Genomic DNA, 6,529 nt, shown 5'->3' with positions numbered 1-6,529 from the left:
AAACTACGAAAAATCTCGATAAGCATAGTCGGTGAACAGACTTAACGAAGAGCCTGCCAATCACGAAACAGAAGATTTGGCAATTGAGCCAACTTGTTTGGTGGGAAGGATCCGGAAGGAAGCGACCGTAGGCTAATTTAGAGTCCTAACCTGGAATCTGCTTAGAAATATTAAGCAGATTATAAAGAACGTAAACAAGGGGAGACGGTCTTTGGGAAGAGATTTGAGCCTGGGGTCTCCCAACTAAGATAGGAGAATGTGACGGGCACAAAGGAAGGATAGGGATATCAGATATGGGAAGTTCAAGAAATTTTGCTGCTTATTCATAGACTCATTCACCTCCATCTCTAATGGAATCGATTCCCGGTGAAGTCACTAAATTTTTCTATTAGCCTAACCCAGTGCTGTCCAACGTTCTTATGTACTCGGGCACAATTCACTGATGCCTATAGAGGTGCGGGCGCCACCACCCACTACTACTAGTAGTATTTCTTCTACTAATACTACTACTACTACTAATAATAAAAATAATAATAATAATAAAATTTTTCGAAAATATTTAACAGTACTCAGACGTTCAAAAATGTCTCTTGTCTTACAATTTGAATTAATATTAAAAATCGGCTCAATTATATGTGGTTACGGACGGCGCCAGAAAAATATACCACGGGCGCCGCGTTGGACAGGGCTGGCCCTAACTCTTCCAGCTGCACTGTGACCCTGGGTTCGACTCAGCATCTAACAGAAATGAGTACCAGGAATCTTTCTGTGGGGAAAAAGGCGACCAGAGCGTAAGGGTGAGAACCTTACCACCATCTGTGAGCCGAATGTCTAGAATATGTGGGAGCCTCGACGTCTCACAGCCCTATGGGCCAACACGGCCTGTTACAGGTATAACTTCACCTTTTACTTCTTACTTTTACCTACTGTTTCCTTCTGCCTACCACGGACGTAATAGTGAACATTCAAAGATATTGTTGAATTGACTCCGGACTCTTGCCAATATGCACGGTAGCCACGGCTGTTAAAGCGGCGACCAAGCACTGAGCCAAAGCATTTGGACCCAATTCCAATCCACATTCTCGGTCTCTCATGTAATCACGCGAGAACTTAATTTGTTTTTAAATTGAGGAATTTTCACTTTTTAAAATTCCAGTTACTATATACTGTGATACTGGTAACTAAAATGACCATATTCCGGTCTAAGAAAGAGTACTTGAGCCTGCTTTATAAAGACTCAAGTTATATGTCGTAACTGTAACATTTTATTTTATAAATCTCTGTGCTTTTCGAGGGTTATGTTTTCCGGCACATCAAAATTCGTATATGGCCTACTTGTGTTGTTTTATTTTCCATAATAATAATATTTTTTACTAGCTTATTAATTTTTTTAGCTATTCGTTTGATTTTGAGATTAAATTTTCGTATAAAAATCTCAAGTTTCAGTTCAAGTAAATACAAATTCTAAATCTGTATATATTCCTGGCATTTCAGCAAAATATTTGATGTGGTGATTAAATTTTTATGGTGTGTAAAATGAAGCCTAAACACATGTCCGCAGAAGAGCCACAAATTCTTCTATGTGTAAATATTACCATGTATTTTCGGTAATTTAATTTAATCTAGCATAAAGTAGTGTAACATATTATAGAACTGTTGTGAGTGAAAAAAATAATGCTTTGAAATTAATAGAGGTAGGTTAGTTAAAACATGTTGAGCCTTATCATAAATTAAGAAGATATTTACCTGTGTCAGAGCAATTGGACGTGAAGTGTTTCAGTTGGTAGCTCTGTCAACACCAGACAGATGTTCATCATGATCCTAGTTAAAATTCCTTGTTCTGGAACGTAAAAAAGAAAAAAAAGGAACTTATTTTATCTGTAGTGGCGGATTACAGGGTACAACAGACATTTATCTGTCGCGTATAGAACAGGTTGTTGCCAAGTGTGTGACACCTGGAAAAAATTACAAAGTGTGTTTATTAATTCAGTTGAGCGAAGATGTATACATATATACACTGGAAATGCAAACAGAAAGAGTATGCGATAAGGTTCTAATCGAAATGAAAAGTGTAATTCGTTACGGAGATGATACAGTTTTTAACGAGTCCGTTATGATTTTACACCTCTGTCGGTTTGCATGCGATCTGAGCGTCGTGGAACTTACCGGTCTGTCGGGAAGCAGTGAACCCGTCACCGATAAGTAGTTCAGCTTACAGTCGGTTCAGTGATAAATTGTCCACATGATATGAAGTATAATACGTGAGTGAAACTTACTGTGACACTATAACGGCATAGTTCAACAAGATAAACCATCCGCTGCTACGTAACAGCCGGTAAACTACATTTGACAGCTGGTTTCCGCGCCAACAGATTCACACATATCAAGTGATGAAATGTTGGAAACGGTGTTTTCTACTGAGCTCGTCCGTGCGGAGGTAGGTTCGAATACCTCCACTGTAACCCTTTGCGTCGTAGGAGGCGATGAAGAGGGAACCCAGTGTCTGAGGGTATAACTGGGTCATCCTGTTCCTAGGGGATATAATCACGGGGACCTGGCCCTCCAGGTTGGGGGAGTCTCGAATCTGAGACAGTAAAATGTTGCCATGAGTCCCGCGGGATTCGGACCTGAGAGGTACTGCGCTGGCGAGGACCAGCAGCAAATGTAAACGACAGATCCATTCTCTAGTTAGAAAGGATATTACATAAGGACTATAACCGCAAGTGTTCAGTTGGAAAAAATTACTGGTCGTGAGTCTCAAGGGGCTTGTCGCCAAGGCGAATTGATTGGCGGTAAACCGCTATTCATAAAGTGACTGTGGCTCTCTCAATCTCTTGACTTATTCAGGCCCAACTGAGTAGATTTCATCTGAAGCCGGAAACAGAATCTATCCTCTGAAACGTTGTGTTTTGAAATACTGCAAAACAGGACGATGGATAATGTCCAGAAACCCAATAATTTGAAACTGGAACAGTTGATCCAGTTAGAAATATCCAACGGAAAGTGATCCAGTTCGGAAAATGGCACGTACATTAAATATACAATGTTAAAAAGGTAAAGGTGCCCCTGTGCTTAATTAGTTAAGCACTATGCCATGAAGACGTATGGGGGATTGGAGGTGTAGCACCACCGTTCTTGACCTCGGCACAAGATGGAGATGAGTGATCAGCTTCACTCCCCCCGGGGGAAAGAGCTTGCGGTACCCATTGGATAGAAAGCTGGGTGGGCCCTAGAGCCGGTCTGGACGTTGCCTCTACCAGGAGTACAACCCACAGGTTAGTCGCTAGTTCTTTTGCCGATTATAACTCAAACAATATCATATTTTCTTGTTAACTCATCTTATGTGATATAACGCCGTGTAATCCGTTGAAAGTAAACTTATGTTTCGGAGGAACATATCGTCTCCATCTTCAGGGTTCGAGGAATAAACCAAGAAAGAAACCAGCATGAAGCAGGTAGCAAATTTTATAATCACCGCTGCGAGATCCTCAAGTCCTTCATCCAAGAAAATTCCATGCAACCAACTTAAGTTGCTTGGACTGTATAACCTTATCATATTCCAGGGGTTGTTACAATAGCAGATAGCACGCCAAATCCCCAATGTACTTTGAGAATTACACAAGTATCCTTTTAGTAGTGATTTAGGTCTCTTGGCAATCTGCCACTGAGATCATGAACTGGTTCGGGATATGAAACATGTGCCTACACAAAAACATACATGTCTGCCCCATATATGCTCAGTTTATGCTCAAAGATGAACGTTGAAGAATTGTTTGCGGTACTTAGCATGGAAATCAGAAGGTTATAACCCTTTAAAACACAATGGTTACTATACGTACCACTTGCTTTAACATTAAGAAAATTCCGTGCAGAAATATTGCATACTATTTTTCATATGCGACTTAGTTTGACTGAGCTACATTTGAAACGAAATCGATTNCGGTCTCTTCGCTTGCGGATTTCTTATATTTTTCCTTCTACCCTGAAGATGGAGGCGATACGTTCCTCCGAAACTCGGTTAACACCACATATACACGGTGCCAAATCCCAGAAGACTGCTTTCTTCAAATCGATTTTTGTTCTTTCGACCGTTCTAGGTCGAGATTTTCACAAGCCCGTTTTTGTAAATAGTGTATAAACTTTTGGGCCCTTGTTGCGTGTACTGTTATTTTCCTGAAGCTAGAACATTTGGAGTTTCATTTAGGGCGATTGTCTTCACAGTTTTGCTTTTAATTTTATAAAAATTGTTAAAGGGGTTTTCAAGAAATTTTCAATTTTGTTTTTTGGTGTCAATATGAAGGAACCCTATTTTTGGAGATAGGTAAAAAGGTAAATGTAAAGCTATCCCTGTAACAGACCGTGGAGGCTCTTAGGGCTGTGAGACGTTGAGGGTCCCACATTATCTACACAGTCGGCTCACAGATGGCGGTAAGTTTCTCAGCCTTACGTACCTGTCGCCCATTACCCCCCAGGAAGATTCCTGGTACTCATTTCTGTTAGAGGCTGAGTCGACCCCAGCGTCATAGTGCGGCTGGAAGGATTAAGTCAATTGAAAAAATCCAACGAGCTCATCGGGAATTGAACCTGCGGCCTTCCGGTTTTTAGTATACTACATCAATCAAATACGCTACCGCGTGTCCCACTTATTGCAGCCACGATCGATAGATTATTAAACACCGAGGAAGAATAAAATCCCTCCAGCCGATCAGGCTAGCGAGTGGAACATCCGCAGAGAGGCGCACCATTTCAAGATCCGCTTGTTCATGCTGAGGAGTAGTAGAACATGTAAATATTCGTAATTTCTTATCGCGAGAGAGATTTGTTTCACCTTCATGATGCTTTGTCATACATGCTACATATAAGATAAAGCAACAAGAAATTCTGGGAAAAATAATCACCTACTTTCTTTTCATACGACACGGACCACATACAAAACGACGCGTCCAACAATTCTTCCATTGTTGCGTGTGTATTCTTTGCGGAGTTAACGTTTTTACTGAGACTTTGCCTAGCAACTACAGGAGGGGTACACATAGACACACAGACTGACGGGAGGGATCTATGTCACTGGATTTTTCAATCGACCTAATCCTGCCAGCCGCACTATGGCCCTGGGGTCGACACAGCCTTTAACAGAAATGAGTACCAGAAATATTCCTGTGGGAATAGGGCTGCCAGCGCGAATGGCTGACAAACATACCGCCATCTGTGAGCACATTATCTGGAAAATGTGGGAGCCTCGATGTCTCACACCCCAAGGTCCTCCACGGTCGATTACATCGATAGCTTTACGCCGTTGTGATGTGCTCAAGTGCCACGATATACAAGTACATACCAGGTTTCTTAAAAATTGATTCAAGCATTCAAATTTGATGGGGGGCGGGGATACACAGACACAGAGAGAGTATGGAGATCCTACAAGCATACTTTTATTTTTTTTTCAAACTAAGGATATTAGGCTAAATAGTAACGTTTGTGTTTCGTATGATTCTCAGAATGAAACCGCGATTATATCTTCAATCGACATAAAGTAGTTGTTCTTTGTTATGGAGAAGCCATGTTTCTTGTGAGATATAAATTGAAATTTTAAACATGTATAGAAGAAATTTAGCCGATCACAGTCGCCGCGCGGTCTAATGCATGAACAGTCTTCGCTTGCTCGAACCCTGGGATCGTAGGTTCTAATTCCACTCAAGACATGGATGTATGAGTGCGTTTATTCTGCGTGTAAGTAGCGGCCTTGCTAAGGGCTGATCCCCCGTCGAAGGACTTCTATTGACTGTGTATAGGATTAGGAAACTGAAAAAGCGGCCAAGATCCAACAAAGGACTGCAGAGCCATAGATATTGGTAGACAGAGAGACAAATAGATAAGTACTCGTAGATAAATGCAGCGATATATAGATAGATAGATACTCCTATAGAGATGCCACAGGCTGGTTCAGTTCCTATGAACGGATGTTCAGCTCCAATCTTGGCCAATTTGTCTGCTGTTTCATTTCCAGCAATTCCCCCATGTCCTGGCTCCCATATCAGTTGTACCCTGTTATGTTTGGCCAGTTCCATGAGGGTAATCAAAAGGGAAGCACAGTAGGTCACTGTAGGTCGCGGTGCAAGGGCCGAGAAGGCCCACCCCTTATACTTTCATTCATTCATTCATAGATACATTGATAGATAGGTAGATAAGCAGATAGACAGATACTCGTAGATAAATTTATCCATAGATACATAGTCGTAGATAGATACATCGATGGATAGATAGGCAGATAGAACAAATTTATGCTGCAGAGAGTTTCGAATCCAACCAGGAAGCAAAGAGAGAAAGAAAGAAAAAGAAAGAAAGACCATATTTTTAGTTTGTTACGTGTTCAAAAAATGGACTCCTAAAATGGGCTGTTCCCTGGGATCGAGTCTATGGCTTGGAAAACTGTGTTCCAGTCCAACATATGGGTGCATATGTACTGACTTTAAACTAAGTGGAACTTAGTGAATTATTGCATTATATTTATGGGGAAAATAACATCATATAG

The sequence above is a fragment of the Cryptotermes secundus genome, unplaced genomic scaffold (genome assembly GCF_002891405.2).
Source record: "Cryptotermes secundus unplaced genomic scaffold, Csec_1.0 scaffold2043, whole genome shotgun sequence".
Lineage (NCBI taxonomy): Eukaryota > Metazoa > Arthropoda > Insecta > Blattodea > Kalotermitidae > Cryptotermes > Cryptotermes secundus.
The sequence above is the reverse complement of the archived record's forward strand: the minus strand, read 5'-3'. Positions refer to the sequence as shown.